Raw genomic sequence first — 25,064 nt, forward strand, 5'->3', positions numbered from 1 at the left:
CGGGTCCTGTAATGGGTAATTGTTAAGTCTGTTCTTTATTTTACTCTAAGAGACAAGCTCTTTCTAGTTATTATGGTCCAGGCAGAGCAGGTCCATCTATCCCAGAAGACAGGCACCTGTCATCTTAGGTCTTCTGGATGGGCACTTGATGCTGGATCATATGAGTTTGGAGGTCCTAGAAGCCAGAATTTAGCTTTTCATTCCGTCTTGCTGGACTAGGTGACCTTTGGAGTCTTGTCACGATAATCTTCGCAGTGTCATTACACTGTTGGTGAAGGGTCCTATAAAGGGGAGGGGTTCCCGTCCTTTTTCGAGTCCGAGGATTTTATGCAGAGTTTACTACTTATCTGTGTTTCAGAGAGAATTCACGGTTCTCTCTACCGGGATGTCTTTGCTGGCTAAAGCAGTTTAGTGTAGCCGGATGGTTATCTTTGTGGCTTTGCAACTCAAAGGTGATGGTTCAAATCCAGCTGCTGTCGCTGGATGTCCATTTTAACATTTTTGTTCAAGCTGGCCCGGATATTAGGAACTGTTTTTTCTTTTGAAACCGCGTTTTGATCCTAAGTTTTGGGATCTTTGGCTTTATGTGGCAGTAGCCTATTTCTAGGTGTTACAGTGGCTCCCGAGTCTTGGTGGTTCTGGTTTTACCAGCGTCGGCTAGTAGAATTTTTGGGATTGCTTCTTCCATTTTCATAGGAAAAGTGGTGGGTATATGGTGCGCAAATCTGCCCCTTGCAATACACACTAATCTGCTCCCATAAAGCAGATAATGAAAGAACTGGTACAAAGAAAAAGAGAAGTGTGTGTATGCGCTAAACAGCTATGGGGATGATAAATATTCTATAAATATATAAAAGTATATTTAAAGATATATATTATGAAGATATATATTATGAAATCACTTTGTGTGGCATGAAAATATAGTGTAGGTGTTACAGAGTATACCTGAGCAACTGTCAAAGCAACTAAAATAAATCAAATATCAAAGCAATATATAACAAAATAAAATTTATTTGTCTTATTTTGTCAGGGTTGAGCACTGTTTCTTTAAGAGACTCTGAAGTTTCTCCTAATTGATTGCTCCTCCTATAAAACAACACAGCACATTGCAATCAGTGCTTGGTATTGTGTTCCAGTATCCACTGAGTACTCCTTGTATTATGCTCTGGATTACAAGTTGTCTAAGCCTCTCTGCCTTATTTTCTAACAGGTTGAAATATCTGCTGGATTTCCTAAATACCGGATCCTACTCTCACTTACTTCCTCATTTGATGCCTCTGCAAGATTCCTCAGTGGGGTAAAGGAAGATTTATTACCTTCTCTCAGTGTCTCTCTGCTTCAGCAGCAGCCGCTGCTACATTCCAGGCTGTCAGCTCTGCCAGTGACTTCACACGCTCACTTCCTCCTCATTTAGCATTCACACGCTGCCTGCCTGCTCCACATCAGACTTCTCAGCTCCTGCAGCATTTCAGGTACACTCTCTGCAAATACTACTACTGACTGCTTAGCTTGCTACCACTTACAAATATTGCAGTATTTGATTATACATATTTAGGTAGTATTACGCTCTCCATCCTGAAATTATTCTTTGAGTGTGAATCCAGGATCTGTGTACTTTTCTGCACGCTGAGCCAGAGTGTGTTCTGAATAACTTTACCTTACTTCTACCATAGCCCAGTCTTGCTTGCTTCATTTAACAACCTGTGAATCAGAGTTGTTATTAACAACCTGTTTTTACCATAAGGTGGTCTTATATTTCCCTGTCCAATACTTTAATTATTCTGTCAAAAGGTATACAGTGTGTGTTTATAAGATAAAGATATAGACTGTGTATATTTTGAAATAATAAAACACTTTATTTTTCAGAATCTGCTTGTCAGTAGTTGATTCAATAAATAAAGTGTAACAACCAAATTTTTACTACTGTTGTGTTCCATATAACAAACATTAATTGAGAGTAACATTATATAATACCAAGCCTAAAAAAAAAAAAAAAAAAAAAAAAAAAAAAAAATATGGAACCAGTAGATCTTCCACAGGTTGTTTTTAATCTCACTCAAAGGGTTGATCAGTTAGCCCAGGGCTTACACGACTTACAAGTTGAAAATGTTGCACTAAGAAATATTATAAAAGAATCCATTGCACTGAAATCTAGTCAATTTGAGACTATGCTTGAACCACAGGTTTCCTTACCAGAGCATTTCTCAGGCAATAGAAAAATGTACAGGCAGTTTAAAAATGCCTGCCACTTACTCTTTTCCATGAAACCCAGGACTTACCCCACTGAGAGAGTGAAGGTTCTGACCACCATATCATTCCTCAGAGGGGAACCAAGAAACTGGGCTGACAAATTCTTTGAGACAGAGGATCCAATTTTAGGATCACTAGAAGCTTTCTTTGCATCCATGGATGCATTATTTCAAGATACAGATATCCAGCTCACAGCTGAATCCTCCATGAGAAGCCTCAAACAAGGCAAAAGACCCGTGGAGGAGTATATCACAGACTTTAAACAGTTTTCTGCTGATTCTCTTTGGAATCCCATAGCCTTGCGGAACCAATTCCGTATTGGTCTCTCTGAGGCTTTGAAAGACGAATTTGCTAGGATTGAACAACCAAAAACTCTAGACGCCTTTATGAGAATGGCTACTCAAATTGACCGCCGCCTCCGTGAGAGAAAAGCGGAAAAATCTGCAACAGATTTAAAACCTAAAATTTCATACTCTGCTACTACCAGTCCTTACTACGCCTCCGCTAAACCTCAGCCTGAGGCAATGGAGATAGGAATCCTCAGAGGACCACTCAGTCCTGAAGAGAAATTACGCCGTAGGATGAAGAATCTTTGTTTATACTGTGCCAGTCCTACTCACAATGTTCAAGACTGCACAGTCTTGTTAAAGTCTAAGAAATGTAAGTTTAAACTTATTAATTCATCTGTACATTCTCAGTTAAAGACATCTTATTGCACGCTGTCTCTTTCTCTACAGCTGGAACAAAGTCTACTGAAAATTGATGACGCTATCATTGATTCAGGGGCTACTGGTAACTACTTAGATCTTCACTATTGTCTTCAGAATCGTATCCCCTTGATCTGCAAGAAGACACCAGTCCCCATCAAAGTAATCGATGGATCACCCATGGTTTCTGGTCCCATAACCCATGAGACCATTCCTGTTTTTGTGAATATCTGTGGACATACAGAATTGATGTCCTTAGATGTCTTACCCTCTCCTCATTTCACTTTGGTTCTTGGGATGAAGTGGTTGCAACTTCATAACCCAACTATTGTTTGGTCCCCTTTTGAAATAAAGTTTAATTCAGATTATTGCAGAAATACTTGTCTCACTGGTCATTTATTAATGCAAACTCATACAACAATAGATAACCTACCCAATGAATATTCTGATTTTAAAGATGTGTTTAGTAAGACAGAGGCAGAGAACTTACCACCTCATAGGATATATGACTGTCCGATAGACCTTCAACCTGGTGCCAAGATCCCTTACGGTCATCTCTATCCTCTCAGCCCCCCTGAATTGGAGCATTTGAAAGAATATTTAGAGGAGAACTTAAGGAAAGGATTTATTAGAGCTTCCACTTCTCCAGCTGGAGCTGGGATATTCTTCGTGCGAAATAAAGATTCCAGTCTAAGACCCATTATTGATTACCGCGAACTCAATAAATGTACAATTAAGAATCGTTATCCATTACCCTTAATTCCAGAAATGATCGAAAGACTTTCTGATGCCACCATCTTCACCAAGTTGGATTTAAGAGGGGCATATAATTTAATAAGGATAAAGGAGGGCCATGAGTGGCTGACGGCATTCAGGACCAGGTATGGTCTTTTCGAATACCTGGTAATGCCTTTCGGCCTGTGTAATGCCCCCGCTACGTTCCAGCACTTTATCAACGATGTGTTCAGAGATCTGTTGGACGTATGTCTTGTAATATATTTGGATGACATTCTCATTTATTCTAGAACCAGAGAAGAACATGTAAAACATGTTCGTCAAGTTCTTTCCCGGCTTAGAGTGCATAGACTATATGCAAAGCCTGAAAAATGCATGTTCCACACAGATCAAGTATCCTTCTTGGGCTATAACATCTCCCCCTTAGGTATTCAAATGCAGACTGAAAAGGTAAACGCAGTTCTCGATTGGCCTCAACCTAAATCAAGGAAGGATGTACAGCGGTTTTTGGGTTTTTCAAACTACTATAGAAAATTCATCAAAAACTTCTCTTCTATAGTCAAGCCTTTAACACTTTTAACTGGCAGTACAACACCTTTCATCTGGAATGCTCAGGCAGAGAAAGCTTTCCAAATTTTAAAAAGAAAATTCACATCAGCTCCCATTTTGCATTTTCCCAAACCTCAGTACCAGTACACGTTAGAAGTCGATTCTTCGGATTATGCAATTGGAGCCGTTCTCTCTCAGCAAAGTTCTTTAAGTCAACCTCTACATCCCATCTCCTTTTACTCCAAATTAATGTCACCTGCTGAAAGAAACTACGCTATTGGAGACAAAGAACTCTTAGCAATCCGCCGATCCCTCGAACATTGGAGACATCTGCTCGAAGGAACTACCATACCTATTAACATCTTTACTGATCATAAAAATTTGCAGTATCTCCAAAGAAACAAAACTCTCTCAGCCCGACAGGTTCGTTGGAGCCTCTATTTTGATCGCTTTAACTTTTCCATCATTTACAGACCAGCAGATAAAAACGGAAAGGCTGATGCCTTATCCCGTTCACTCATAAAATCTGAAGAGCTCCCACTCAGATCCAGCATCATACCTCCTGATTGTTTTGTTGGACTGATAACTCCAATCATCTCTGAACTCAAAACTTACTGCAAAGATGTTCCAATACCTCCTAAACCAGAACTCCATAAGTCTGCCGGATTATATTACCACAGGAGTAAATTGTATCTTCCTCCTCATTTGCAGTTACAGATGATAAAAGCCTCTCATGATACCCCTCTTTCCGGACACCCTGGCATTCGTAGGACTATGGAACGCCTCTCACGAACCTTTTGGTGGCCAAAGATGAGGGAGACTATTCAAGAGTACATAAAGACCTGCAAGGTTTGTACCACCTCCAAACCAGATCGCAAAGCTCCTTATGGATTACTCATGCCTCTTCCTGTTCCCGAAAGACCCTGGTACCATGTCTCCATGGATTTCATTGTTGATTTGCCTCTTTCAAACAAACAAACTACAATATTTGTAGTCATTGACTTATTCACAAAGATGGCTCATTTCATCCCCTATCACAAACTCCCCACTTCCTCTGAAACAGCTCTTCTGTTTATTGATAATATAGTCAAGTTACATGGCATACCTCCTATATTAACTAGTGACAGAGGAACACAATTTACCTCAAAATTTTGGACCAAACTATGTGAAGTAACCCAGATCGATCACCGCTTTACTACAGCTTATCACCCCCAAACAAACGGGCAGGCAGAAAGACTGAATCAGTGGCTAGAACATTACTTAAGATGTTATTGTTCTTATCACCAATCAGATTGGATGAAATTCCTATCAATGGCTGAATATGCATACAATAATTCCTTGAACGCCTCCACAAAGATGACGCCCTTCTATGCGAATTATGCCTATCACCCTGACTTCACTTTTACTTCACACAACCCCTCTGATTCCCCATTGGTTGATGATATTGTCAATACAATACAAGAAAACTTTAAATTCATTCAAGACAATATTCTTTCAGCACAGAAGACACAGAAACACTACTACGACCTCAGAAGGAGACCATCTCCTGACTATGTTGTGGGTGATTTGGTCTGGTTATCCACAAAAAAAAAACTTAAAACTCCAAATACCCTCTAAAAAATTGGCAAGCTTGTTCATAGGTCCATTCCCAATAGAACGCATCATCAATAAGAATGCCATCCGATTACAACTTCCCAACAACATTAAGATTCATCCAACAGTTCACGTTTCCCTTCTAAAACCTTATGCCCGCACAAGGGATCAGCGAATTCTTCTACCACCTGTTGCTACCACCCTCGGTCAGGATGAATATGAAGTTGAATCCATTTTGGATTCCAGATTTTATAAGGGGGTCTTACAATATCTGGTTAGGTGGAAAAATTATTCACCTGACGAGGACACCTGGGAACCCATCACCAACTTGAATGCTCCTCGCCTTACGTCTCAATTTCATCGCAGGCATCCTGATCGACCCCGTCCTACCGCTGTGGAACAGCTTCCTTGAGCGGGGGGTCATGTCAGGGTTGAGCACTGTTTCTTTAAGAGACTCTGAAGTTTCTCCTAATTGATTGCTCCTCCTATAAAACAACACAGCACATTGCAATCAGTGCTTGGTATTGTGTTCCAGTATCCACTGAGTACTCCTTGTATTATGCTCTGGATTACAAGTTGTCTAAGCCTCTCTGCCTTATTTTCTAACAGGTTGAAATATCTGCTGGATTTCCTAAATACCGGATCCTACTCTCACTTACTTCCTCATTTGATGCCTCTGCAAGATTCCTCAGTGGGGTAAAGGAAGATTTATTACCTTCTCTCAGTGTCTCTCTGCTTCAGCAGCAGCCGCTGCTACATTCCAGGCTGTCAGCTCTGCCAGTGACTTCACACGCTCACTTCCTCCTCATTTAGCATTCACACGCTGCCTGCCTGCTCCACATCAGACTTCTCAGCTCCTGCAGCATTTCAGGTACACTCTCTGCAAATACTACTACTGACTGCTTAGCTTGCTACCACTTACAAATATTGCAGTATTTGATTATACATATTTAGGTAGTATTACGCTCTCCATCCTGAAATTATTCTTTGAGTGTGAATCCAGGATCTGTGTACTTTTCTGCACGCTGAGCCAGAGTGTGTTCTGAATAACTTTACCTTACTTCTACCATAGCCCAGTCTTGCTTGCTTCATTTAACAACCTGTGAATCAGAGTTGTTATTAACAACCTGTTTTTACCATAAGGTGGTCTTATATTTCCCTGTCCAATACTTTAATTATTCTGTCAAAAGGTATACAGTGTGTGTTTATAAGATAAAGATATAGACTGTGTATATTTTGAAATAATAAAACACTTTATTTTTCAGAATCTGCTTGTCAGTAGTTGATTCAATAAATAAAGTGTAACAACCAAATTTTTACTACTGTTGTGTTCCATATAACAAACATTAATTGAGAGTAACATTATATATTTAAAATAACATGGAAATATTGCCTACTGATAATATGGTAATATGACCGGTCATATATAGTTTACAAACACTATGCTAAAAAATATATAAAATAAGCTAAAAATAGCTGAATATTGGTGCAATTAGGTCTAAAAAGATATTGGGATGGTTGCCCTATATAAACGAGTAAATCCACCTATGGAATCTTGGCTCATATGAGATTAAGTGACAGTGAAAGTTCCGTTTGGAAAGAAGTAGGTATAAAACTTTCTACTTAGGGATGAAGTAATGTTATGGCTCCGTTATAGGAGTAAACAGGGGTTAAAACCCCGTATGGAGATATTGGCAGTTCCGTTATTAGCAGTTTCTGTGATAATAAGTTAATACCTTCTTTTAGGAATAACCTCTGACAACCACGCTGCAGGGCCGCTACACCTCTATGGTGCCTACCTGCTCTTTTCTCGAGCTGAATCCTCCGTCAGGGTACGGCACAGGTGTCCGGCGCGGCTCACTACAGCTGGTGACGTCAGGAACGCTGGATGCGTGTCAAATGTAGGTCCGGTCTGGATGAGAAACTCTGCGCAGAGTATTAGAAGTGGATCAAGTAGTCCCAACGAATCCTTTGCAATCCTTGTAGAGAGTAATGTATTGTCACTTTGTGATTATTCATCTAGGTCCATCAACGCGTTTCACCATATAACATGGCTTTATCTTGATAAAGCCATGTTATATGGTGAAACGCGTTGATGGACCTAGATGAATAATCACAAAGTGACAATACATTACTCTCTACAAGGATTGCAAAGGATTCGTTGGGACTACTTGATCCACTTCTAATACTCTGCGCAGAGTTTCTCATCCAGACCGGACCTACATTTGACACGCATCCAGCGTTCCTGACGTCACCAGCTGTAGTGAGCCGCGCCGGACACCTGTGCCGTACCCTGACAGAGGATTCAGCTCGAGAAAAGAGCAGGTAGGCACCATAGAGGTGTAGCGGCCCTGCAGCGTGGTTGTCAGAGGTTATTCCTAAAAGAAGGTATTAACTTATTATCACAGAAACTGCTAATAACGGAACTGCCAATATCTCCATACGGGGTTTTAACCCCTGTTTACTCCTATAACGGAGCCATAACATTACTTCATCCCTAAGTAGAAAGTTTTATACCTACTTCTTTCCAAACTGAACTTTCACTGTCACTTAATCTCATATGAGCCAAGATTCCATAGGTGGATTTACTCGTTTATATAGGGCAACCATCCCAATATCTTTTTAGACCTAATTGCACCAATATTCAGCTATTTTTAGCTATTTTTAGCTTATTTTATATATTTTTTAGCATAGTGTTTGTAAACTATATATGACCGGTCATATTACCATATTATCAGTAGGCAATATTTCCGTGTTATTTTAAATAAGACAAATAAATTTTATTTTGTTATATATTGCTTTGATATTTGATTTATTTTAGTTGCTTTGACAGTTGCTCAGGTATACTCTGTAACACCTACACTATATTTTCATGCCACACAAAGTGATTTCATAATATAGTTCTTCCATTTTCATCAATCAGAGCTGGACCTAGACTGAGTTCTAGTGTGGCGCCAGGTTGGATCCTTTGGATGCGGCTTGGTCTTTCAGACAGGAACGCTCTTTGCCTTACAGCTTACAAAGTTAGTTTTCTTCTTCGGTTCTGTCCTCCAATTCCCCTTCAGGCCTTCATTGGCGCTGTGGTGGGGGTGTTAGATTCAGTCTTCAACTTAGCTTGGGGTTTTTTACTCTGTCTTTGCAGTCTTTCTTGATACAGGTGGGGGTAGCGTTCTCCAGTGGGTCCAGATCTCCCAGTATTGGGGATTTTTATTCTCTTACTTCCCCCGGGGCAGTTTTGTCTTGGTCTCTTCCCTGTCAGTAGGGAGAGTGTTTCTGGGGAATGTGGATCAGGATTTTCCTTCCAATTCTCCTTGGTTTGTTTTTCAGTAGGGCATTTTGCTCTGAGATCTGGTCTTCTGGATCCTTGCCAGTTGGGGCCTCTTGGTGAGTGGATCATTTCTGAGTTTGTGATTTCTTCCTGCGTAGACGGGAGGGTCTCGAATTTGGTGGTGGGCGGAGGTTCACTACTGCTCTTGACAATGATCCGTTCTCTGGGCGTGCTCTTTCGGAACGGATGGTCCTTAGGTTCATCTGTTTTACTCTGTCTATCCAGAGGTTCTTCAAATGTGTATCTGAAGAAATCAGATCGAGTTTCTCAGCTGAGGTCCTCAGGACTATGTGACTAAGGGATTAGTTCCCGGACTAGCGAGTTGTAGGCTTGGAGTTTGAATCCTGCTGTGACAGTTTCTTAAGACTCTGAGGAGGTCGATTTTAACCTTCTTTTGTTCAGTCATGTATCTCTCTTGTGAGGATGGCTTGATCCTGTCTGGAGTGCGCGTCAGTGAGACTGTTACTCCATTTTTTGCAGCGAGTTCGTAGTCACGGTTTAGAGGTCTCAATGCCATGACAGTTCCCTTGTTGCAGGGATCCTCCGGGTTAGGGTCTCTTTGCGTTTTGGGATATTTTCTTCCGGGATTTGCGAGGGGCCGCTTGGGCCTAAGCCGAGAGTAGGCTGGTTTCTGAAGGTTTTTTCCTTCAGCCCGTAACTGGTTACTCATCACCTATTTTGGGTGTGGAGTGTTCCCTCTCTCTCTCTTTGTTGGGAGGAGTTAGCTTGTCCTGATCGCTTCTGGATACTGGAGTATGCTTCTTTCTTCTGAAATTAGCTGGCTCAGAGCTTGTCTAGCTGGTTCTTGTTTGAAGGGGTAGCCAGCATAGATAGCCTGTTGGTTAGCTTAGCTGTTTGGCAAGCAGAAGGTTACGGTTGGATTCCAGCTGGAGTTCCTTCTCTGGCATGTCATTCGCAAGCAATTTTTGCTTTCTGTTGTGTTCTGGTTCCAGATGCTTTTTGATCTTCCTGGTATTCAGTTGTGCTTGCTAGGGTCCTGCCTGCAGCAAGTCAATCCCTTGCTCCCTTCTAGGGTTAGTTTTATCCTTCTGGGGGTACATCGGTTTCCTTGTAACTGTACAGGAGGTGGAGCTTAAATTATTATTCAATTACCTTTTTGTCTGTAGATTGTTTTTTCTACGTGTCGTATTTTCTGTATTGCATTTTGCAATACATTCTTCCTTTTGGTGATCTTCCTTCTAATAGGGTTATTTCTGAGTTTTTTACTTGTCCTATGGGAAGAGGTCCTTCCTTTTTTGGGGGTATCTTACCCTGGGGTTTCTGTCAGACTTCTTCAGGATAGACAGTTTTTTCCTGGTAGGTGGAGTATGCGGGACACAAGCCTCCTCAGAGGTTTATGGCTCAGTTCGTGGGCAGTGACATCTTTGGGTCTCTGACATAAGATCCTATGGTTCTGATTGTTGGGCGGTTGCTTGGTTCTCCTAACATTCTTGTTCCTTTTATTTTTTGCTTCCCTCCAGGAAGCCTTCGGGAGTTGGTTATTTGTTCCTTGTTACTTCGGGAGAATAACTGGGGTATGAGGGAAGTGGAGGTTCTCCTAACATTCTTGTTCCTTTTATTTTTTGCTTCCCTCCAGGAAGCCTTTGGGAGTTGGTTATTTGTTCCTTGTTACTTCGGGAGAATAACTGGGGTATGAGGGAAGTGGAGGAGGTATTTAAGCCTTTGGCTGGGGTGTATTTGCCTCCTCCTGGTGGCCAGGTTCTGTATTCCCACAAGTAATGAATGCAGCTGTGGACTCTCCCTGTATCGAAGGAAAGGAAATTATCTGGTAAGTCATAATTTTTGTTTTTATAGCATTTTAATCTTAGTGTACAACTGGCTATAATAACCTTTATAGTGACATTAAGCTTAAACTTGAAACCCCTGTACAATAATTAATTAACAATTGTAATAAACATTGCACAAAAATTTGTCTGGCATTGCAGTAGTTTACCTCTGCAAATTGTGCACTGTTCTCTGTCCCCAAAGGGACAGGAGACAAGGAGTGCATACTGCAGTTATCCTGAGATTGTCTGTGTATAGAGTAATGCTATAGTAAGGCTCACATGTCACCCCAGAGGGACAGGAGACCAGGAGTGCATACTGCAGTTATACTAAGATTATCTGTGTATAAGGCAATGCAACAGTAAGTCTCACATGTCACCCCCAGAGGTACAGGAGACCAGGAGTGCATACTGCAGTTATACTAAGATTGTCTGTATATAGGGCAATGCTACAGTGAGTCTCACATGTCACCCCCAGAGGTACAGGAGACCAGGAGTGCATACTGCAGTTATCCTGAGATTGTCTGTGTATAGGGCAATGCTACAGTAAGTCTCACATGTCACCCCCAGAGGTACAGGAGACCAGGAGTGCATACTGCAGTTATCCTGAGATTGTCTGTGTATAGGGCAATGCTACAGTGAGTCTCACATGTCACCCCCAGAGGTACAGGATGCCAGGAGTGCATACTGCAGTTATACTGAGATTGTCTGTGTATAGGGCAATGCTACAGTGAGTCTCACATGTCACCCCCAGAGGGACAGGAGACCAGGAGTGCATACTGCAGTTATACTGAGATTGTCCGTGTATAGGGCAATGCTACAGTGAGTCTCACATGTCACCCCCAGAGGGACAGGAGATCATTACTGCATACTTCTGTAAATCACAGTTTTAGCAATACAGTGTTTAATTGATTATACATACAATGCTAATATAAACTGATTAACTTAGATACATTTGAGTTTTCAGGAGAGATTTCTATGACTAATGCTGTATGGGAAGCAGTAACCACATCAATGCCAGGTAGATTATTGAATGTATGGCACTAAATCAAAACCACAAAATACACTTAGAGGCCACTGAGATAGGGTATAGAGCTCTGTGATTGGGTATAGAGCACTGGCTTTTTCTCTCAAGAGTGCGACATCGAACACAAAGAACATAAGAAATGAAACAAACGTATCTATCACAAATTAATTCTTAATGGTTGTTGGCTTCTCACTATATTTTCTTGTATTTTGTTTTACTTCTCATTTCTGAGTAATAAAACTTAAATCTCATAAAATCTTATTGAAAAAGAAAGATCAGATTCCTTAGTGGCTTAGTTATTTTATTGAAATACCAGAGCTACTGAACAGATGCGTTACGTGTCTGTGGACTTGACTGTATAATATTGTACAATATTTTGCTGCAAATTCTTTTGAGATGTTGCTCTCATTTACTCATTGGACTTATTGTCCTGTGGTATTTTCATTTCCCACAACTGTTTATTTATATTTGTGCCAAGTGTACTAACTACTTTCAGCTATATTGAATGGGACCTTGAGTGTCCCTTAGAGCTGCATAAATGAGATTGCACAAATGTTGGCAAAGTACAGTGGGTCCCATATGCTACTAGCACATGACAGTATGTCTATCACACTACTAGCACATGACAATATGTCTATCTCACTACTAGCACATGACAGTATGTCTATAACACTACTAGCACATGACAGTATGTCTATAACACTACTAGCACATGACAATATGTCTATCTCACTACTAGCACATGACAGTATGTCTATAACACTACTAGCACATGACAGTATGTCTATAACACTACTAGCACATGACAGTATGTCTATCACACTACTAGCACATGACAATATGTCTATAACACTACTAGCACATGACAGTATGTCTATAACACTACTAGCACATGACAGTATGTCTATCACACTACTAGCACATGACAGTATGTCTATCACACTACTAGCACATGACAGTATGTCTATCACACTACTAGCACATGACAGTATGTCTATAACACTACTAGCACATGACAGTATGTCTATAACACTACTAGCACATGACAGTATGTCTATCACACTACTAGCACATGACAGTATGTCTATCATACTACTAGCACATGACAATATGTCTATCACACTACTAGCACATGACAGTATGTCTATCACACTACTAGCACATGACAGTATGTCTATCACACTACTAGCACATGACAGTATGTCTATCACACTACTAGCACATGACAGTGTGCCTATCACACTACTAGCACATGACAATATGTCTATCACACTACTAGCACATGACAGTATGTCTATCACACTACTAGCACATGACAGTATGTCTATCACACTACTAGCACATGACAGTATGTCTATCACACTACTAGCACATGGCAATATGTCTATCACACTACTAGCACATGACAATATGTCTATCATACTACTAGCACATGACAGTATGTCTATCATACTACTAGCACATGACAGTATGTCTATCATACTACTAGCACATGGCAGTGTGTCTATCATACTACTAGCACATGACAGTATGTCTATCACACTACTAGCACATGACAGTATGTCTATCACACTACTAGCACATGACAGTATGTCTATCACAAAACTTGTACATCACAGTATGTCTATCACACTACTAGCACATGACAGTAGCATATTGTCCATCCAAAGGCAACCATTTAGCCCTTCATTGATTTTAATTCGATTTCATTAACCAGAGTGTATAGATGATATGCATTTAAATACAGTGTGTGTGTGTGTGTATAAAACAATAATATTTGTGAGGGGGTAGAGGTCTTGCTGAGTTCCCACACTTTTTTTTTGTAGGACTTGACCCCTGCACACAAATACACACGCACGCACACATACACGTATCCACACACACGTAAACACACATATACACACACACAAGAAAACCCACACATACACATATGTGCACACACATACACAAACACACATATACACACACACATATATCCACACAAATAAACCCACACAAACACACACATACATATTTACACACATGCACACATATACACACACAAGCAAACCCAGAAATATACATATGCGCACACACATACACACAAATAAACCCACACATATATACACACATACACAAACACATATACACACACACACAAGCAAACCCACAAATATACATACAGTGGGGCAAAAAAGTATTTAGTCAGCCACCAATTGTGCAAGTTCTCCCACTTAAGAAGATGAGAGAGGCCTGTAATTTTCATCATAGGTATACCTCAACTATGAGAGACAAAATGTGGAAACAAATCCAGACAATCACATTGTCTGATTTGGAAGGAATTTATTTGCATATTATGGTGGAAAATAAGTATTTGGTCACCTACAAACAAGCAAGATTTCTGGCTCTCACAGACCTGTATCTTCTTCTTTAAGAGGCTCCTCTGTCCTCCACTCATTACCTGTATTAATGGCACCTGTTTGAACTTGTTATCAGTATAAAAGACACCTGTCCACAACCTCAAACAGTCCCACTCCAAACTCCACTATGGTGAAGACCAAAGAGCTGTCGAAGGACACCAGAAACAAAATTGTAGACCTGCACCAGGCTGGGAAGACTGAATCTGCAATATGCAAGCAGCTTGGTGTGAAGAAATCAACTGTGGGAGCAATAATTAGAAAATGGAAGACATACAAGGCCACTGATAATCTCCCTCGATCTGGGGCTCCACGCAAGATCTCACCCTGTGGGGTCAAAATGATCACAAGAACAGTGAGCAAACATCCCAGAACCACAAGGGGGGACCTAGTGAATGACCTGCAGAGAGCTGGGACCAATGTAACAAAGGCTACCATCAGTAACACACTACGCCGCCAGGGACTCAGATCCTGCAGTGCCAGACGTGTCCCCCTGCTTAAGCAAGTACATGTCTGGGCCCGTCTGAAGTATGCTAGAGAGCATTTGGATGATCCAGAAGCGGATTGGGAGAATGTCATATGGTCAGATGAAACCAAAGTAGAACTGTTTGTTAGAAACACAACTCATTGTGTTTGGAGGCGAGAGAATGCTGAGTTGCAACCAAAGAACACCATACCTACTGTGATGCATGGGGGTGGCAACATCATGCTTTGGGTCTGTTTCTCTGCAAAGTGAACAGGACAACTGATCCGTGTACATGAAAGAATGAATGGGGCCATGTATCGTGAGATTTTGAGTGCAAACCTCCTTCCATCAGCATGGGCATTGAAGATGAAACTTGGCTGGGTCTTTCAGCATGACAATGATCCCAAAGACACTGCCCGGGCAATGAAGGAGTGGCTTCGTAAGAAGCATTTCAAGGTCCTGGAGTGGCCTAGCCAGTCTCCAGATCTCAACCCCATAGAAAACCTTTGGAGGGAGTTTAAAGTCCGTGTTGCCCAGTGACAGCCCCAAAACATCACTGCTCTAGAGGATATCTGCATGCAGGAATGGGCCAACATACCAACAACAGTGTGTGACAACCTTGTGAAGACTTACAGAAAACGTTTGACCTGTCATTGCCAACAAAGGATATATAACAAAGTATTGAGATGAACTTTTGATATTGACCAAATACTTATTTTCCGCCATAATTTGCAAATAAATTCTTTCCAAATCAGACAATGTGATTGTCTGGATTTGTTTCCACATTTTGTCTCTCATAGTTGAGGTATACCTATGATGAAAATGACAGGCCTCTTTCATCTTCTTAAATGGGAGAACATGCACAATTGGTGGCTGACTAAATACTTTTTTGCCCCACTGTATATGCACACACATACACAAACACACATATACACACACATGCACACACACAGTCATATGCAAAAGTTTAGGTACCCCTGACAATTTCAATGATTTTCATTTATAAATAATTGGGTGTAATATTTCAGTAGTGAAATGAGGTTTATTGGATTAACAGAAAAACTAAATTAGACAGGTGCATAAATTTGGGCACCCCAACAGAAATATTGCATCAATATTTAGTAGAGCCTCCTTTAGCAGAGATTACAGCCTCTAGACGCTTCCTATAGCCTGTAATGAGTGCCTGGATTCTGGATGAAGGTATTTTGGACCATTCCTCCTTGCAAAACATCTCCAGTTCAGTTAGGTTTGATGTTTGCCGAGCATGGACAGCCCGCTTCAAATCACCCCACAGATTTTCAATGATATTCAGGTCTGGGGACTGGGATGGCCATTCCAGAACATTCTACTTGTTCCTCTGCATAAATGCCTGAGTAGATTTTAAGCAGTGTTTTGGGTCGTTGTCTTGTTGAAATATCCAGCCCCGGCGTAACTTAAACTTTTGTGACTGATTCCTCAACATTATTCTCAAGTATCTGCTGATATTGAGTGGAATCCATGCAACCCTCAACTTTAGCAAGATTCCCAGTACTGGCACTGGCCACACAGCCCCACAGCATGATGGAACATCCACCAAATTTTACTGTGGGTAGCAAGTGTTTGTCTTGGAAAGCTGTGTTCTGTAGCCACCATGCATAACGCCCCTTGTTATGACCAAATAACTCAATCTTTGTTATATCAGTCCACAGCACCTTCTTCCAAAATGAAGCTGGCTTGTCCAAATGTGCGATTGCATACCTCAAGCGACTGTTTGTGGCGTGTGTGCAGAAAAGGCTTCTTTCGCATCACTCTCCCATACAGCTTCTTCTTGTGCAAAGTGCGCTGAATTGTCGAACGATGCACAGTGACACAATCTGCAGTAAGATGATGTAGGTCTTTGGAGGTGGTCTGTTGGCTGTTTTTGACCTTTCTCACCATCCTTTGCCTCTCTGACATTTTACTTGGCCTGCCACTTCTGGCCTTAACAAGAACTGTGCCTGTGGTCTTCCATTTCCTCACTATGTTCCTCACAGTGGACACTGACAGCTTAAATCTCTGCAATAGCTTTTTGTAGCCTTCCCCTAAACCATAATGTTGAACAATCTTTGTTTTCAGGTCATTTGAGAGTTGTTTTGTGGCCCCCATGTTGCCACTCTTCAGAGGAGAGTCAAAGAGAACAACAACTTCCAATTGGCCACCTTAAATACCTTTTCTCATGATTGGATGCACCTGTCTATGAAGTTCAAGGCTTAATTGGCAAACCAAACCAATTGTGTGTTCCAATTAATTAGTGCTAGGTAGTTACAGGTATTCAAATCAACAAAATGACAAGGGCGCCCAAATTTATGCACCTGTCTAATTTCGTTTGGATGCATATTGCACATTTTCTGTTAATCCAATAAACCTCATCTCACTACTTAAATATTACTGTGTCCTTCAGTTATTTGATAGATCAAAATGAAATTGCTGATCCAAACACCCAATTATTTATAAATGAAAATCATGGAAATTGTCAGGGGTGCCTAAACTTTTGCATATGACTGTATACACACAAATAAACCCACACATATACACACATATACACACATATGCACACATACACAAACACACATATACACACACAAGCAAACCCACACATATACATATGTGCACACACATACACACATATGCGCACATAAACAAACCCACACATATACATATGCGCATACACAAACACACATATGCACACACAAACACACACATATATATATATATATACATACACACACACAAACATACCCACATGCACACACAAACACACATATACACACAAAAACACATATAGACAAGCACACATACACATACACACACATATATATAAACACATTATATATACACGCACATGAAATATGCACACATATACACACACAAAAATACACAAACGCACACACACATATGCACACACATAAACAACGCTGCAGAATCTGTTGGCGCTTTATAAATAAAGAATAATAATAATCAACACACATATATACACACACATATATACACAAACACATTTATACACAAACACACACATACAGATTTACAACACACGCAAACACACATATATATACACACACAAATATATATATACACACATATATACACACACACATATATACACACACATATATATATACACACACATTTATACACAAACACACAAATACACATGCACACACATATATACACACACATATACACAAACACATTTATACACACACACATATACACATGCACACACATATATATATACACACACATATACACAAACACACACATACAAACAGATTTACAACACACACAAACACACACATATATATATATATATATACACACACATATATCACACACATATATATACACACATATATACACACACATATATATATATACACACACATTTATACACAAACACACAAATACACATGCACACACATATATACACAAACACACACATACAAACAGATTTACAACACACACAATCACACATATATGTGGATACACACACATAGTTACACACTTTTAACATTTTAGAAACAAAATTCAGGTTACACAGATATACATTTTTTACAATAATAAGTACTGTATCTCATTTCATAAGACAAATATTAAGAGCCCTTGGCTTGCGCATTTCGGCTGGACGCCTTATTCATAGCAGATTTGAGATACACCCTTCTTTAAAACAATGTTTGTCAGCCGATTGGTTAGGAACAAAAGCCTTGCTGGACTTCTTTTAGATATAAACACACAAGTCCACCTGCCCTATTGATCATTTTATGTGAAGATGGTTTACAGTTTACAGTGACTCAAGGGCAGGACCCTCTACCCTTATTATTTATGTAAATGTCTCTGGTTATTGTACACTTATTATTATAGCGCTGCGTAATATGTTGGTGCTTTATAAATAATAATAATAATTGTAAATACAAAATCAAGGGTTTAGGCAAACATGGGGAAAAGATTTCCTAAATCCTACCCAGTGTTACTAATCAGAGTTCTGATTATTGGAGAGTTTACATCATATTGAATTATGAATACGAGTAATAACGTATGATAGCAACACACAAGCACTATATAATAACATTGTGTGATAATCACACGTGCATCTGTGTGTCAACTGACTTTATTATTTAGTATTAGAATTATTTGCTCCAGATGCGCCAATAGTGAAGGATCAGTGCACACTGTAATATAATCCTTATGGAGCTGAAGAACCCATAGCTGAGAGCGAATATTTGCCGACTTACGACAGACGTTGCTGAACTCTCCTCCCAGAAGACACATTTCCCTAAGTAATAAACTAATTGCAAGATCCCCTTCCGTCTCCTCACATGCTACTACTTTTAAGATGGCGCTTGCCATTACAAACATGCATTTTTTATGCATATTATTTTTTTCATACCCAATTAGTTTGTTTAATTACAGAAAACAGACACAATAAGCGACAACTTTGAAGCCAGAAGCAAATTGCTCCACAAGTCCCCATTCAAGATGAGATTAGCTAATAAAATCAGTTTAAGGTGTCCCAAATGCATTTAGATACCTTAACAACTGAAGAGCACGGTAACGCGCCGGCAATTAAAGCCTATTACTGACTCACCATTGCTGGAGTGAGAAACGCCAGGATAAAAGCAATGAATTTATATTTTACTTCATATTTTTATTGTTGAAGTAGTGACACAGTAATTCAATTTTCCGCTGTGGTTTCTGCTAATTAGCTGTGGACTGCCGCAGAAAATATCTCAAATTATAGACTGTACTGTAGGTAAACATCCCTAATTCTCTGCTGCATATTAAGTGGGAGCAGTATTCTGGCTATAAAAGACTCACTGTTTTAGTAGCGTATTAGAACAGCGCAGATTGGCGTAATACCAGTTCCACAATAAATGTTACTGCAGATCCCATTTTTTCATAGGAAATAGCTTTTTGTCCTGAGCCAAAACTCCTAATATTATGTTTGCTTAATTTGTAGTCAGCGTGTAATCCTAAATCTAGACATCACCGTGTCAGGATGTCAGACTTTTTTCCTTTGCATTAAAGGTCTCTGTAGAACAGTCAGCTCGTTCTGTCGTATACTCTCGTTTGTGGCGTTTGTATCTGCACCTGCAGGCTGAAATGAAAGCACAGGAAAAAGGAAGAAATTAGCAAAGATGTTGGCTTAACTGGACTTGTTTCCCTTACTACAAAACTAGTATTTCTGCTGGACCATTGCCTTGTCCTGTATGTAAAGTCTCTATTGTTTGTACAAAATCATTCATTTCACAGAGCCCTGGTGTCTCTCTCTTTTGTGTTCAGCCCCCTAAAGGATTTATTATAAAGCTACAGACGGCTGCTTGTTATGTTGTGTGTACAGTCCTGTATTAGTAAGTACTTACCTCATCCGCTGATATGCAGACGGCTGCTTGCTATGTTGTGTGTACAGTCCTGTATTAGTAAGTACTTACCTCATCCGCTGATATGCAGACGGCTGCTTGTTATGTTGTGTGTACAGTCCTGTATTAGTAAGTACTTACCTCATCCGCTGATATGCAGACGGCTGCTTGTTATGTTCTGTGTACAGTCCTGTATTAGTAAGTACTTACCTCATCCGCTGATATGCAGACGGCTGCTTGTTATCTTGTGTGTACAGTCCTGTATTAGTAACCTCATCCGCTCATATGCAGACGGCTGCTTGTTATCTTGTGTGTACAGTCCTGTATTAGTAAGTACTCACCTCATCCGCTCATATGCAGACGGCTTCATGTTATGTTGTGTGTACAGTCCTGTATTAGTAAGTACTCACCTCATCCGCTGATATGCAGACGGCTACTTGTTATCTTGTGTGTACAGTCCTGTATTAGTAAGTACTCACCTCATCTGCTCATATGCAGACGGCTTCATGTTATGTTGTGTGTGCAGTCCTGTATTAGTGAGTACTCACCTCATCCGCTCATATGCAGACGGCTTCATGTTATGTTGTGTGTACAGTCCTGTATTAGTGAGTACTCACCTCATCCGCTCATATGCAGACGGCTTCATGTTATGTTGTGTGTACAGTCCTGTATTAGTAAGTACTCACCTCATCCGCTCATATGCAGACGGCTTCATGTTATGTTGTGTGTACAGTCCTGTATTAGTAAGTACTCACCTCATCCGCTCATATGCAGACGGCTTCATGTTATGTTGTGTGTACAGTCCTGTATTAGTGAGTACTCACCTCATCCGCTCATATGCAGACGGCTTCATGTTATGTTGTGTGTACAGTCCTGTATTAGTAAGTACTCACCTCATCCGCTCATATGCAGACGGCTTCATGTTATGTTGTGTGTACAGTCCTGTATTAGTAAGTACTCACCTCATCCGCTCATATGCAGACGGCTTTATGTTATGTTGTGTGTACAGTCCTGTTCCACTAACTCTGTTACGTTTGGGGTCTTTAACCTCTTAATAGAGGGCTATTTATAACTTTGAAATTAACCTTTAAAACTTGCTAACTATACTCCTTAACCCTGATGAAACCTATATAAGAACTTTAATACTGTCACTGTATACACATTCATATTGAAAATTCAGTTACAGGTGTGAAACTGACACTTACAAAAATACAGTAATCTTTAATTAAAAACACGGAGTCATCAGTTTATAAACTGTATAGTGTAAACTACTACAACTAATTAATAGAGCCCAGTTCAGATCATATAAGCTGATATTCCTTAAACACAATAAGATAACCTTGCTTTAATTAGGCTCACTGCAGCCTCAAAGACAGCTAGGCATAATATTTACTGGCTCTTACTAAAATCACTAGTTGTAAATATTATCAAAATTCACTCATAAGCCAAAAATCACCACCCAGTGTTGATATAACACAGTACCAAAGTAGCTTTATCAATGTTTACAAATTCATAATTTATTCTATTACAAGTGTAAAGCCATTTAGCAGTGATGACACAGCAAACCGCTGGAGTGTGTTTACTAATATCTAAGATAACCTTAGAATGCCAATCTTATCTTATTGTATATATACTTAATTGGCTACCAATAAATAGAAGACATACAAGTCTTTCCTGCTGATAATTACAATCAATGGATGCCAACTCATACACCTAAGATTAGCAGTAGATACCTACCATGTACACACTAAGACATCATTAAAAGATAGGTGTTGCTATAAAACCTATCTTCTTTTTATATATATACATATTCACTTTGACTGTAATCAGAATAACCAGCAAACCTGTGCCCCTTTTACGAACAGATATATTAATAGATACCACCCAAATAAAAGGGCAACACATGTGGATGCTTATCGTACATGCCCACACGTAACAAGGTCTTATATAAACCACAATAACCTTCTATTCGAGTTTCTATGTGTTTTTAAACTACACACATTCACACAGTGATTTTAGTTTATTTTTGTAGTAATAAAAGTTATGTTTTAATTCTCAATTTGACCTGTTGGCCCAATATATATAGTCTGTAACTTCACTAATTTAGTGGCATTAGAAGTGCTATTCAAGTGTACCTTTTTTAGTCTCAATCCCTCCAGTGATTTAGACTATACTTGCAAATTAGTAAGTACTCTCCTCATCCGCTCATATGCAGACGGCTGCTTGTTATGTTGTGTGTACAGACTTATATTAGTGAGTACTCACCTCATCCGCTCATATGCAGACGGCTGCTTGTTATGTTGTGTGTACAGATTTGTATTAGTGAGTACTCACCTCATCCGCTCATAATCAGACGGCTGCTTGTTATGTTGTGTGTACAGTCCTGTATTAGTGAGTACTCACCTCATCCGCTCATATGCAGACGGCTTCATGTTATGTTGTGTGTACAGTCCTGTATTAGTGAGTACTCACCTCATCCGCTCATATGCAGATGGCTGCTTGTTATATTGTGTGTACAGTCCTGTATTAGTGAGTACTCACCTCATCCGCTCATATGCAGATGGCTTCATGTTATGTTGTGTGTACAGTCCTGTATTAGTGAGTACTCACCTCATCCGCTCATATGCAGACGGCTTCATGTTATGTTGTGTGTACAGTCCTGTATTAGTGAGTACTCACCTCATCCGCTCATATGCAGATGGCTGCTTGTTATATTGTGTGTACAGTCCTGTATTAGTGAGTACTCACCTCATCCGCTCATATGCAGATGGCTTCATGTTATGTTGTGTGTACAGTCCTGTATTAGTAAGTACTTACCTCATCCGCTGATATGCAGACGGCTGCTTGCTATGTTGTGTGTACAGTCCTGTATTAGTAAGTACTTACCTCATCCGCTGATATGCAGACGGCTGCTTGTTATGTTGTGTGTACAGTCCTGTATTAGTAAGTACTTACCTCATCCGCTGATATGCAGACGGCTGCTTGTTATGTTCTGTGTACAGTCCTGTATTAGTAAGTACTTACCTCATCCGCTGATATGCAGACGGCTGCTTGTTATCTTGTGTGTACAGTCCTGTATTAGTAACCTCATCCGCTCATATGCAGACGGCTGCTTGTTATCTTGTGTGTACAGTCCTGTATTAGTAAGTACTCACCTCATCCGCTCATATGCAGACGGCTTCATGTTATGTTGTGTGTACAGTCCTGTATTAGTAAGTACTCACCTCATCCGCTGATATGCAGACGGCTACTTGTTATCTTGTGTGTACAGTCCTGTATTAGTAAGTACTCACCTCATCTGCTCATATGCAGACGGCTTCATGTTATGTTGTGTGTGCAGTCCTGTATTAGTGAGTACTCACCTCATCCGCTCATATGCAGACGGCTTCATGTTATGTTGTGTGTACAGTCCTGTATTAGTGAGTACTCACCTCATCCGCTCATATGCAGACGGCTTCATGTTATGTTGTGTGTACAGTCCTGTATTAGTAAGTACTCACCTCATCCGCTCATATGCAGACGGCTTCATGTTATGTTGTGTGTACAGTCCTGTATTAGTAAGTACTCACCTCATCCGCTCATATGCAGACGGCTTCATGTTATGTTGTGTGTACTGTACTGTATTAGTGAGTACTCACCTCATCCGCTCATATGCAGACGGCTTCATGTTATGTTGTGTGTACAGTCCTGTATTAGTAAGTACTCACCTCATCCGCTCATATGCAGACGGCTTCATGTTATGTTGTGTGTACAGTCCTGTATTAGTAAGTACTCACCTCATCCGCTCATATGCAGACGGCTTTATGTTATGTTGTGTGTACAGTCCTGTTCCACTAACTCTGTTACGTTTGGGGTCTTTAACCTCTTAATAGAGGGCTATTTATAACTTTGAAATTAACCTTTAAAACTTGCTAACTATACTCCTTAACCCTGATGAAACCTATATAAGAACTTTAATACTGTCACTGTATACACATTCATATTGAAAATTCAGTTACAGGTGTGAAACTGACACTTACAAAAATACAGTAATCTTTAATTAAAAACACGGAGTCATCAGTTTATAAACTGTATAGTGTAAACTACTACAACTAATTAATAGAGCCCAGTTCAGATCATATAAGCTGATATTCCTTAAACACAATAAGATAACCTTGCTTTAATTAGGCTCACTGCAGCCTCAAAGACAGCTAGGCATAATATTTACTGGCTCTTACTAAAATCACTAGTTGTAAATATTATCAAAATTCACTCATAAGCCAAAAATCACCACCCAGTGTTGATATAACACAGTACCAAAGTAGCTTTATCAATGTTTACAAATTCATAATTTATTCTATTACAAGTGTAAAGCCATTTAGCAGTGATGACACAGCAAACCGCTGGAGTGTGTTTACTAATATCTAAGATAACCTTAGAATGCCAATCTTATCTTATTGTATATATACTTTATTGGCTACCAATAAATAGAAGACATACAAGTCTTTCCTGCTGATAATTACAATCAATGGATGCCAACTCATACACCTAAGATTAGCAGTAGATACCTACCATGTACACACTAAGACATCATTAAAAGATAGGTGTTGCTATAAAACCTATCTTCTTTTTATATATATACATATTCACTTTGACTGTAATCAGAATAACCAGCAAACCTGTGCCCCTTTTACGAACAGATATATTAATAGATACCACCCAAATAAAAGGGCAACACATGTGGATGCTTATCGTACATGCCCACACGTAACAAGGTCTTATATAAACCACAATAACCTTCTATTCGAGTTTCTATGTGTTTTTAAACTACACACATTCACACAGTGATTTTAGTTTATTTTTGTAGTAATAAAA

General features: G+C 39.9%; 1 protein-coding gene across 4 annotated transcripts in view; it reads left to right on the forward strand.

Annotated features, from left to right (window-relative positions):
- Positions 1–25,064, forward strand: part of ASCC1 (activating signal cointegrator 1 complex subunit 1) — a 376,933-nt gene that overhangs the window by 256,889 nt on the left and 94,980 nt on the right. The window contains exon 1 of one of the 4 annotated variants that reach the window (XR_008399255.1): positions 1,515–6,705. The exons of the other annotated variants lie outside the window; for them this stretch is intronic. The gene's annotated coding sequence lies outside the window, so the exon portion shown is untranslated. Of the gene's footprint in view, positions 1–1,514; positions 6,706–25,064 lie in introns of those variants that run through there. 4 annotated transcript variants of the gene reach the window in all.

The sequence above is a fragment of the Bombina bombina genome, chromosome 9, assembly GCF_027579735.1.
Source record: "Bombina bombina isolate aBomBom1 chromosome 9, aBomBom1.pri, whole genome shotgun sequence".
Lineage (NCBI taxonomy): Eukaryota > Metazoa > Chordata > Amphibia > Anura > Bombinatoridae > Bombina > Bombina bombina.